The sequence below is a fragment of the Carex rostrata genome, chromosome 8 (assembly GCF_964058835.1).
Source record: "Carex rostrata chromosome 8, lpCarRost1.2, whole genome shotgun sequence".
Lineage (NCBI taxonomy): Eukaryota > Viridiplantae > Streptophyta > Magnoliopsida > Poales > Cyperaceae > Carex > Carex rostrata.
In genome coordinates, this window is record NC_135925.1 from 1,626,050 (window position 1) to 1,639,029 (window position 12,980).

Below are 12,980 nucleotides of genomic sequence, written 5' to 3' on the forward strand. Positions count from 1 at the left end.
CAGTTCGTTCGCTCCAGATTTCTACCGCCCCATGTTCAAACACGCGTTTCACCTGAAATGGGCCACTCCATTTGGACTTGAGTTTGCCTGCAAAGAGTTTAAAACGTGAATTGAACAATAAAACATAATCACCGATTTTAAACTCCCTTCGTATGATGTGCTTGTCATGCCATTGTTTTGTCTTCTCCTTGTAGATTTTGGCATTCTCATACGCGTTGAGACGGATCTCCTCAAGTTCATGCAAGTCGAGGATGCGTTTTTGACCGGCTTGGTGCATGTCGAAATTGAGGGACTTGATAGCCCAGAATGCCCTATGCTCCAATTCGACTGGCAAATGGCATGGCTTACCATAGACAAGCTTAAAAGGGGTCATGCCAATTGGTGTCTTGTAGGCCGTGCGGTATGCCCAAAGTGCATCATCTAACCTCAGACTCCAGTCTTTTCGGGACAATCCTACAGCAGTTTGAAGGATGTGCTTTATCTCTCAGTTTGACACTTCAACTTGGCCACTTGTTTGCGGGTGGTACGGAGTTGCCACCTTGTGTTTAACTCCATACTTTTCCATTAAACTTTCAAAGGAGCGATTTATGAAGTGTGAGCCTCCATCACTAATCACCACCCGTGGAACACCAAATCTTGGGAAGATTATCTTTTGGAAGAGGCGTTTGACGGTCTTTGAATCGGCCCCTGGGCTTGGTATTGCTTCTACCCATTTGGAGACATAATCCACTGCTACAAGGATGTATTTGTTGTTGCATGAACTCGGAAATGGCCCCATGAAATCAATCCCCCACACATCGAACAATTCGACCTCGAGGATGCTTTGTTGAGGCATCTCATGTCGCTTGGTGATGCCTCCCAACCTTTGGCATTTGTCACAAGAGACAACAAATTGCCTTGTATCCTTAAAAAGAGTTGGCCAAAAGAAACCTGCTTGCAGGACCTTGGCGGCGGTCTTATTGGTTGAGGCATGTCCTCCATATGGTGATGAATGACAATGGTGAAGAATTGATTGAACCTCATCCTGCGGAATGCAACGCCTATGAATCCCATCAACACCAAGCTTGAAGAGATATGGGTCATCCCAAAAGTAGTGCTTGGTATCCGCAAAGAATTTCTTCCGTTGTTGGTAGGTGAGATAGGGTGGTAGAACTCCGCATGCAAGATAATTTGCAATATCCGCGAACCATGGGTATTCGATTTTACCCACTTGGTAGAGCTGCTCATCGGCAAAAGAGTCATCAATGGGTAAGTCTTCATTTGGTTCAGGTTTGATGCGCGAAAGGTGGTCAGCTACAAGGTTCTCGGTACCCTTCTTGTCTCTAATCTCCAGGTCGAACTCTTGGAGTAAGAGAATCCAACGAATGAGACGAGGTTTGGCATCCTTTTTCGTGAGGAGATAGCGAACCGCGGCATGATCCGTGTAGACTATCACCTTGGAACCAACTAGGTAAGGTCTAAACTTGTTGATGGCGAAGACCACCGCGAGTAGCTCCTTTTCGGTAGTGGTGTAGTTGACTTGAGCCTCATCTAGAACTTTGCTTGCATAGTAGATGGCGCACGGCTTTTTGTCAATTCGTTGCCCTAACACTGCTCCAATGGCGTAATCGCTCGCATCACACATAATCTCGAAAGATTCGTTCCAATTTGGTGGTTGCAGGATGGGAGCGGAGATCAATGCTTCCTTTAACTTATTAAAAGCATCTAGACACTCTTGGGTAAAATCAAATGGAGCATCTTTTAACAAAAGATTGGTCAAGGGCTTGGCAATTTTAGAAAAGTCCTTGATGAACCTTCTATAAAACCCAGCGTGTCCTAAAATACTTCTAACCCCTTTAACATTTGTTGGTGGAGGTAATTTTTCAATTACCTCAATCTTTGCACGGTCAACCTCTAAACCCTTAGCAGAAATCACATGACCTAAAACAACACCCTCTTGTACCATAAAATGACATTTCTCCCAATTCAAAACAAGGTTTACCTCTTCACATCTTTGTAGGACTTTAGATAGGTTTAACAAACATTTATCAAAAGTGGTACCATAAACCGAGAAGTCATCCATGAAAACTTCCATAGACTTCTCAATTAGGTCAGAAAATATACCCATCATAGCCCTTTGAAATGTTGCAGGTGCATTGCACAAACCAAAGGGCATCCTACGGTATGCAAAGGTACCGTATGGACAAGTGAAAGTGGTCTTTTCTTGGTCATCAGGGTGAATTGGTATTTGAAAGAATCCACTATAACCATCAAGATAACAAAAGAAAGAGTGCTTAGCTAACCGTTCAAGCAATTGATCAATGAAAGGAAGAGGGAAATGATCCTTGCGCGTGCCGGTATTGAGCTTTCGATAATCAATGCACATGCGCCATCCCGTCACGAGTCTTGTTGCAATCGGTTCGCCATTCTCCCCTTCTATCACGGTTGTCCCTCCCTTCTTTGGCACCACATGAATTGGGCTCACCCATTTGCTGTCGGAAATTGAATAGATGATGCCAGCATCAAGAAGTTTCTGAATCTCCTTTCGCACCACCTCGCTAAGGTTCGGGTTCAATCTCCGCTGCCCTTCAATGGTCGGCTTGTGTCCTTCCTCCATGAGAATGCGGTGCATGCAGATGGAAGGGTTGATTCCTTTGAGGTCATCAATGGTGTATCCAATGGCCTTTCGGTGCATCCTCAAGATTTGTAGAAGTTGTGAGGTTTGGTCTTGGTTTAGGGATGCGTTGACAATAACGGGATAGGTTTGGTTTGGACCGAGGTATTCGTATCGAAGGGTTGAAGGTAATGGCTTAAGTTCAACCTTGGGTGCGTCCTTCGAGGGTTCGGCAAAGTTGGGGAGAGTTTCGGTAGTTGAAACCTGAAGAATTGGGCTCAGAATAGGCTTTTTGTCAATCTGGGAAGGGTTATTGCGGGCCGCAATAACTTCTGGAATTTGCAAAGTCTCTGTCTGGATTGGTTGCGGGCCGCAATAAATTTTATTGCGGGCCGCAATAAGGTCCACAGCATTCGTTTGGTCAGATTTTTCGCACTCCTGATCCATCCAACATTCAAAGGAACCCTTCTCCAAGCTGTTTATGAGTTCCTCATCTATCAACCTGTCAAGAATCTCAACACTACAAACACTTTGATCATTAGATGGATATTTCATTGATCGTTTGATGTCAAATGTTAATTTTTCTTCACCAATGTTCATTGTAATAATTCCATCATGAACATAAATCACAGCTTTTGCCGTATTGAGAAATGGTCTACCCAACAAAAGTGGCGTATGAATATCCTCATCCATGTCTACCACAACAAAGTCGATTGGTACAAAGAATTTACCAATTTGAATTGGCAAGTCCTCTACCACCCCTAGGGGTAACTTGACCGATTGGTCGGCCAATTGGAGAGAAATTCTAGTTGGCTTAAGTTCCCCTACACCCAACCTATCATAAACCGACTTTGGCATAAGACTTACACTAGCCCCTAGATCACATAGTGCTCGTTTGAATTGGACATTTCCTATCGAACATGGTATGGAAAATTTACCCGGATCATCCAACTTTTTGGGCAATTCATTCATTACCATGGCACTACCATTTGAATCTAGGGACACCATTTGGACTTCTTCAAGTTTACGCCTATTTGAAAGGATATCCTTGAAAAATTTGGTGTAAACCGGCATTTGGGTCATTACCTCATTCAATGGTAGGTTTACATGCAATTGTTTCAACAATTCAAGGAATTTAGCAAACTGCCTATCAGTTCTCTCATTCTTAAGCCTACCAGGAAAAGGTGCAAATTTATGAGGGGGTATGTAGAGAGGTACCTGTGCACTTACCTTTGGTGGCTCATCTTGAGATGGATTCGCTTGAATAGCAGGGTCGCTTGGTGCAATTGGTGTAACTTCCTTTGAGGCGGAGTCCTCGTGTGTGGAGATGTGCTCATCATTGGTTCTTGTCTCTTCACTTTGCGGCTGCTCATAGGCATGCTTTGGCATGGGTGGATCCTCATATTGCGCACCACTGCGAAGCATGTGTCTAACCGCCTTGACATCCCTGGGATTGTTCTCAGGTTTTGGTGGAAGGGAACCCGGTTGGCGGGAAGATTGTGTAGCTTGTTGTGCAACTTGGTTTTCAAGCATTTTGTTTTGGGTTGCCAACATGTCTACCTTTTTGGTCAATTCATCGAATTTTTGATTTTGACTTGCCATGAAAGTCTCCATCATTAATTCGAGATTGGACTTTGGTGGTGCATTAGAACCATACCCTTGGTTACCATAACCTTGATTTGGTCTATTAAAGTTTGAGTTACCTTGGGTATTTTGGTCATTTTGTCTCCACGAAAAGTTTGGGTGATTCCTCCAACCGGGGTTGTAAGTATTGGAGTAGGGATTGTTATTTGGTTTGAAATTGCCTTGGTTTATGGCATTCACTTCCTCATGACTAACCTCATTACCTATACCACAATTTAGTGCTAAATGATCGGTCCCACCACAAATTGAACAAGGAAGAGAAGAAGGATAATTTACCGATTTTACGCTCATTTGATCAATCTTGCGATTTAAAGCGGCAATTTTTGCGGCCATGCTTGAATTCGAGTTCACCTCCTTCATTCCCCGTTGCAGGATGACCGGGGTCTCCCTAGGGTTGTGCCATTGGCTTTGGTTGAGAGCCATGTCATCAACCAACTTGTATCCGTCAACAGCCCCTTTGTTCATGAGACTACCTCCAGCGGCTGCGTCTAGCATACCCTTGTCTTGTGGCAGAAGACTGTTGTAGAAGATTTGCAACAGGTTCCATCCTTCAATTCCATGGTGAGGGCAGCACCTCTGCAGCTCTTGGAACCTCTCCCATGCTTCGCTCATGGTTTCATCCCCTCTTTGTCGGAAATTGTGGATCTGATGGCGCAAGGAGTTAGTTTTGGATGGTGGAAATAACTTGTTGAGGAAAGCATTCGCCACCTTAGGCCAAGTGTTCATGTTCTCGGGCCGTTGTCCCCTTATCCACCCCTTAGCCTTATCTGCAAGAGAAAAAGTGAAAGCCATCACTTTAAGGTCATCAGGAGAAACAGTTTGTACCTTGATTGTACTGCAGATTTCTTCAAAGTTGGCTAAGTGTTGCGTGGCATCTTCATGAGGCAGACCATGGAAAAGATTTCGCTGCACCATGCTAACCCATGCAGGAGGAATTTGGTATTCCTCAGCATTGATAGTAGGTGCAGTGTACCCCAGGTGGATTTCCTCAGCCCTAGGCGCAGTAAAGTCCCTCAAAGGGCGGTTGGCATCGGCTGCTTCAAGATTTTCTCTCTCTTGGTTAGCTGCCCTCAACCGTTGGAGTTCATTTGCCATCCGATCCCTTTCTCTTTGGAGGTTTTGAAACCTAGCATCATCATTGCCGGACGACATGTCTAACCGACGTGGATTCAAGGGAAAGAAAGGTCCCCTTGTCGGGTGCTTGTTTCTTCTCTGGTAAAAAAGATGAGTTGATCCTCTCCTCGAAAACCACTCTACCAAATCTGTGGCGTCCGGAGTAGGAGGTTCCTCTGCCAGATTTCAACCTAAATCAAAAGAGAAAGGAAATAAAAGAAAATTAAAAACAATTACTAACTAAATTACTTAGGTCCGAAATAATATTCACCGTTGTCCCCGGCAACGGCGCCAAAAACTTGATGTGATTTTTACTACTACACAAGTAATAAATCCTAATTTACCCTCAATTCGGTTGCAAGTGTACAACCTTGTCAAGTAGTATTTAGGGATCGTCTCCACAGGGACAATTCGGAATATTAAACCTAACCTAATTAATTTAATTTAGTAAAAGGAAATAAAGGAATTTGTTTGTTTTCTATGATGGTTTGGTTTGTTGCTGATCAAATTGAATTAACTAAATTCTAGGTCTAAATGTGGTTTTAAACAAGAATGAGAAATTAGGGTCTATTAGGGTTCCTATCCACTAATGTCACGATTAATTGATTTATTAAGGTTGTTCTTATAAATATGAAGGCACAGTCTAATGTTATCGGTATAAAGTGATATTTCTATGTTAATACCGTCTTTAAATTAGTATAAATGTCACCTCTCGGTACTTGGTTACACTAACCCAAAGTTATTAAGTCTTTAACTGTCCCAATTGGTATAGAAAGTTATTCGTCACCTCTCGGTACTTGGTACAATTTTCTAACCTATCGGGTTAAGCCCGTATAAGATGAGCGTCTCCTCTCGGTACTTAGCCTATCAAATACTCTTTTCTTTATGGTCAGGACTAAATATTCAATTTCTCAATTGTAAATACCGAATCCTAGGGTTTCATGCAATTTCGCTTAAGTCATCACAAACAAGTAATATAAAGAAAAGATCATACCAAGGAACAAGTAAATATAATATAAAATCAACTAATCCATGACATAAGTTTCAAGTTCTAACCCTAATCAACCCTAGAAATAGCCTTAGCCAATCATGGCTGCAGCACACAAGAGAAATAACAGGTAAAAGAGTTCTAAGAGAAAGAAATCAATGTAACCGCTCGAAGAATTCGCTATCTTCTTCTCCCTTCTTTTGTCTCTCCTTTTTCTCCTTATTCTCCTGTGTTTTTCTCTCTTTCTAATGTCTAAAATTCGTCCCTAAAACAGTTTTTTTCCTTCCAGAATTAAAAACAACTAATTATAGCAAAAATCACTTCTGGAACTGTTTATTGCGGGCCGCAATAACTTCCATTGCGGGCCGCAATAATAATACAAATTTTTCTGTTCTGCAAATCGGCTCTGACTAGTTGGTTGCGGCCCGCAATAAAATAATTGCGGCCCGCAATAAAAGTGAAAATTCGCCAGATTTGTGCTTTCTTGCTCCAGATAGCTCGTCTTCCTTCGTTAAGCTCCAAGCACTTGATTGCCTACAAAATAAACACAACTAGGGCAGTAACTTGAACTTTTAAACATTTATAACCTAATTAAATTCTAATTTCAACAAAACTCGGTTTAATTTACACAACAAACCCTATGTTTCAACATATATCATTGTGGCTTATCAGCGTCTAATTGTCCACAGCTTTGACTTGCACGAATACTGTAAAATTACTTCTACATGTCGTATGATTATACAATATATCACATAAAATATATCAGTTAATCACAAAACATTCAGCAACTATTTGAAGTGGTCCCATGATAGTTAGAAAAAGATTGCAACTTGCACAACAGGACAAAATAAATGTACTTTCAAATTGTACTTTCGGAAATTACAGTTATAGGAAGTTATTGGCAATTAGAGTTAGTTATTAGCAGTTATTAGCGGCTATTGGCAATTAGAGTTAATTATTAGCTTCCGCACTGGGTTGAATCTTGTATACTGTAAAATTGAATCTTATATACTGTAAAATTGAATCTTGTATACAGTAAATTTTTCAATTGAATCTTACATACTGTAAAATTGAATTTTGTATACTGTAAAATTGAATCATCTACACAGTAAAATTTACAATTGAATCTTATATACTGTAAAATTGAATCCTGTATACAGTAGAATTTTCAATTGAATCTTGTATATTGTAAAATTACAAGATGGATACTGTAAAATTACAAGATGAAAACTGTAAAATTAACAAATCAATACTCCATATCACCTCTCTATCATCTCTTTCCTTCATATTTTTACAAGATAAATACTGTAAAATTACAAGATGAATACTATAAAATTAACAAGGGAAAAACTGTAAAATTAACATATCAATACTCCATATCGCCTCTTTATCATCTCTTTCCTCCAGATTTTCACAAGATGAATACTGTAAAATGGCAAGATGAATACTGTAAAATTAACGGGGCAATATTATAACATTAACATATCAATACTCCATATCGCCTATCTATCATCTCTTTCTTCCAGATTTTCACAAGATGAATACTGTAAAATTAACGAGGCAATACTATAACATTAACATATCAATACTCCATATTGCCTCTCTATCATCTCTTTCCTCCAGATTTCATTTAAAATGCTAGATCTGTTACTACATACAACGAAAAACAACAAATTCAACAGAAATAACTTACTATATTCAATATTATAAAAATGGATTAGATCTTGTGATTGAGCAAAAAAAAGTTCTAGATCTGAGTAAATCTTCGAAGAAATGAAAACATTAAAAAAGAACAAGGGTCGGATGAGGAGAGGAGATGGATCTGATGAAGAGAGAAATTGGAGTAGAAAGCACTGACCTTTAAAAGCTCCTCGGTTCCTGCGACTGAGACACGCGAACGAAACAAAAATGAGATTCGCGATCGGGAATTTCATTTGGATTTGAATAGGCGATTCGCGAACGAAACAAAAAGCTCCTCAGCTTAACTTTTTTTAATTTCATTTGGGTTATCGACTAGCTCCGTAGAAATCGCGATCGGGAAGACGGTTTGAGAAATGAGATTAAAAAAAAAGATAACCCATGATCTGATCGGAAAGGATTTGAATATCCGTTGAAGGTGAGGACCATTGCTGTTAAAAGCAAGTGGATAAAGCTCGTGGACAGATAGTGGACAAAACCTAGTGGACAAAAACTTTTTCTCAATGCAAAAATCCCATTTAGACGGTTTGATCTGCATCAAAATCAAAATTCGTATCAAAAATTAAAATTATAAGCCACCTTGAATATTTAAGATAATGGGATTTAGAGGGGCACAATGAGAAATGCAACCACTTTGACTTGAATTAAAGTGTTTGTTTTTGTTAAGTTATCAGGGGCTTTAGTCTTTACGGAAAGGATTTCAGATTTGCCTTATCATGTTATATGCTTTCCGTGTTGAGGCAGAGATTTCAATAAAAACAACCCAAACCTTATCATATCAATCAACCCAAAAATTTATTGTTTGGCAGCAAACTGAGATTTGAGAATACTTAAACACTATCTCCCGTGAGTGTAAGGTTGACATGTATCCACCAAAAGCTCTCTCTCGAAGCAAAATATATTACACGGAGAGATGCTTTTTTTCCTTCATTTATCTTATCAGCATTATCACAGGAATCACACCTAATAATCTCCTGCTTTCTCTACTTAGACCAAGAATATGCTTTTAGGACTTATCTCTATCAGAAGCGCTGTTTTGACTATGTACAGAGCATAAGTCATACATTTGTGTCATTGTATGTGCACTGCATGAAGTTAAAGTAACACTGTTAATATCATTATCCATCTTTATTGGCTGTGAAATATCACTTCCCTTTCTCAAATCACACATGAATACATGATCCTATTTGTGTCCTAGTTACAATATTAAAAAGGAAGGATAAATTAAAAATTGTCTAATTATTTTTAGTGGTTCAGAAACAAGAGAGATTTTCCAAAGGGAATGATTTTTTTTTTTTCTAATAAACTGATTTATTCGGAAACCTCTGCAACCATTCTTTATTGTACGTAGTCATATGGTTTTGCTTTTGACTTGATAATTTTTCTTCTCGTGGTAAAAAGTAAAAACACATTTGATAGAAAATGAAGAAAATTTTGCAAATTCAGTGGGGGCATCACTGCAATTCTCACCACTTATTATTCTTACTTCCTGGTTTTGGAAGCTTGAAGAAAAAGAAAATACTTCAATGGAATAAAATATTAGCCCCTGTCATCGAATTCATATCATCTAAGGTACCTCACCGTTTGAATTTGAACCTGGTATGTCTATTATTATTTATCGGCACGAATCTTGAAGGAATTCCTTGCATTATAGGCTTGGGTTGGATTGGCTCGGATTCTGATAGCACAGTCTGGATTCAAATTCAAACAACAGGTAATGCAGAGGAAAAAAAATATTTAAAAGAGACATGATAATAGACTATAAACACTCATCATTTTAACTATTTGAATAAACAATAATAATAATAATAATAAAATTATTATCTAAACAAAAAATAAACAATAATCATCTAAACAAAATTCAAATGGGACTAAAAAAAAAGAAAAATAAAAAGACCTGTAACATTTTTAAGTCTTTAACCATTTGAACAGGCTTGAAAGGAAAATCAAAAGACGTCTTATTTTGTCTAGTTGCACTGATTGTACCACAGAATTTTATTTATACAAATTTATTAAAAATAATAATATATAAAATGATTTGGTTTCTTTTTAAATAAAATAGAGCTAGGAAGAATTTTTTGTGATAAAATATGTGAAATGAAGTATTAATTTGATTCCTTTCAAAGTGCATAAAGTAATTTTAATTATGGTATTAAAATACCACCGTCATCCATCCATATTCATATCTTATTCTTCAAAGTCTTTATTCTCAAATAATTTGATATAAGTTAGAAATAAAACCCAACAAGAATCAGCAACACAGGAACTTGCCAGAAGGTCACCCATCCTAGTACTACACCCACGTAAGGGTTCCATTTCTATAAAGATACTGTTTTTTTTTTTACTGCTGGCTCGCCAAACCTGTTACAAACTCTCCTCATTTTTCCTAATTTAGAACAGACTGTGTAGGCAGAGTTATCCATCCATTTTCATATATTATTTTTAATTAATTTATATAAATAAAAATTTCTGATTGTACCATGTCCACAAAAGAAACAAGTTTTGTTGGATAAGACTATGATTTATTCAGACCTACTTCCACATGCATAGTTGTAAAGCATCCTTGAAAAAACCAGAGTATGAACTGGCAGGACTTTCCAGCAGCAGAAACCTCCTGCTATCATGCTATGTAATGTACTCCAAAAAATAAAAAATAAAAGACTTACTGCCACGCTGTCCCCTCTTATGACTTCACACAAACTCTGTGACCTCCTCGTACTACATCCTGGCTCTGCTATTAACTGCACCTTTGTTCAATCCTGTGCAAAACAGACCTGGAGGTACATATTTGCCTTCAAAATTATATATTTTCCCTTCTAAAATTCATATCATGGAATTTATCCTTCTATATTACAGAAACTCAGAAATTTATTCAATTTATTGTCTTTTATGTTAAAACTAATTTTAAATTTATGACTTTGCGATCTTACCATTTAATAAAAAAAAAATGTAGTATGTGTACAAATGTTCAAGTTTTTAACTAGCATGTCTGTGAGGACAAATCGCACACAAGTTTATTTCTCTACTTCTGACGTATGTACAATGACAAAATAATACTTTGTCATTGTACATACGTCAGAAGTAGAGAAATAAACTGTTTGTTCTCACAAACATGCCAATTAGATCTCATACCCATGCTACATATTTTTTTATTTTTTAATTAAAGGTAAAATTGATATTTTTTAAATGAGGAGGGTTCAAATGCCTCTATTTTTTGTGTCTCCACCATGTCTCTATTTTTTAAAACTTTAATAATTCAAAATTTAAAACTTAAAAATCAAAATAAAACCGTTGGATATGATCTACATCATTTTATCTATGCACATGTAAAAAATTATGACATTTCAATTTTATTTTGATTGTCATCAAGAGCTTGTAAAAAATGCACTGATTTGGATGATTTCTAGACGTTGATTTTTGAACTTATTGATTCACATGAAAACAAAATTGAAATGTGATAATTTTTTATGAGCACATAGAGAAAATAACATAGATCACATCTAACGGTTTTATTTTGACTTTTAAGTTTTAAATCTTGAGTTATTAAAGTTTTAAAAATGGAGGCATTTGAACCCTCCTCTTTTTAAATTAAAGTGAGGCCTACTAAAAAATTTCAAAAGAAAAATAAGTAATTTCAAGGTTTTTGAGGGGTATACATGAAAATCACACCCCCCCCCCCCCCCCCCCCCCCCCCCTGTTAATTAGTAGAATATGTTCCGGGTCATTATTAAAAACTAATATTGTAAATACATGCTAGTCAGGTCGTTCTATCTGGTGGCTAACTAATTTGGGTGTAATAATTTTCGCTAAGAAAAATTCAGTGCAATGTGAGACATACATGCAACACACAAACACTACAGAGGAACAGCATAGACCTTGCAAGTACAGAAAGTACAATACGATCATGGGGGCCACTGCTTTGAAATGAGCGCCATCGGTTTCACGGCCGCAACCAGGGCCCACGGCTTGTCAGCTTCTACATCAAGGCCCTTGATAAACCGAATTTTTTATTAATAGAAATAAAATAAATTAAATATTTAAAAAGAACACTACTTTTGAGTTTTTGCGAAAACTAAGTAGATCGGGCTTTGTAAACCCGTCCCACCGGACGGGTCCAATTGACCCGTCCCGGTTAATTGGATTAGCCGTTAACCAACATCACGGCAAAAAAAAAAAAAAAAAAAAAAATTCCCGGACGGGTTTAAGCATCCCGTCCCGGACTTGAAAAAAAAAAAGAAAAAAAAAAAAGAAGAAAATCCGGACGGGTTAAGTAACCCCATCCAATTTCAAAGATTATATTATATTATATTATATTATTATATTATATTATGATTTTATATATATTATATTTTTTTTGTTTTTTATATTATATTATTATATTAATATACTTATATATATATATATTATATTATGAATAGAACTAGTTTAGTTGTGCTTAAGTTCACCAAAGTGTTTGGTGAGCTTAACTCCAAAACTTATTAAATCGGTTTCAAATGACGAATCCAAACCGTTAGAACCTGCCTATCTTGCGAGTAATGCGTCTACATGTGAAAATTTTAAACGTTCAAATTAATTTAGTATAAAGTCAAGCGGTCAAGATTAAAAGATTAATAAATTAATTTTAGTGCATTTATTTTTTGAACGTTTTTTTACCGCTTGACTTTATACTAAATTAATTTGAACGTTTAAAATTTTCACATGTAGATGCATCACTCGCAAGATAGGCAGGTTCTAACAGTTTGGATTCGTCATTTGAAACCGATTTAATAAGTTTTGGAGTTAAGCTCACCAAACACTTTGGTGAACTTAAGCACAACTAAACTAGTTCTATTCATAATATAACATATATATATAAGTATATTAATATAATAATATAATATAAAAAACAAAAAAATATAATATATATAAAATCATAATATAATATAATATAATATAATAATATAA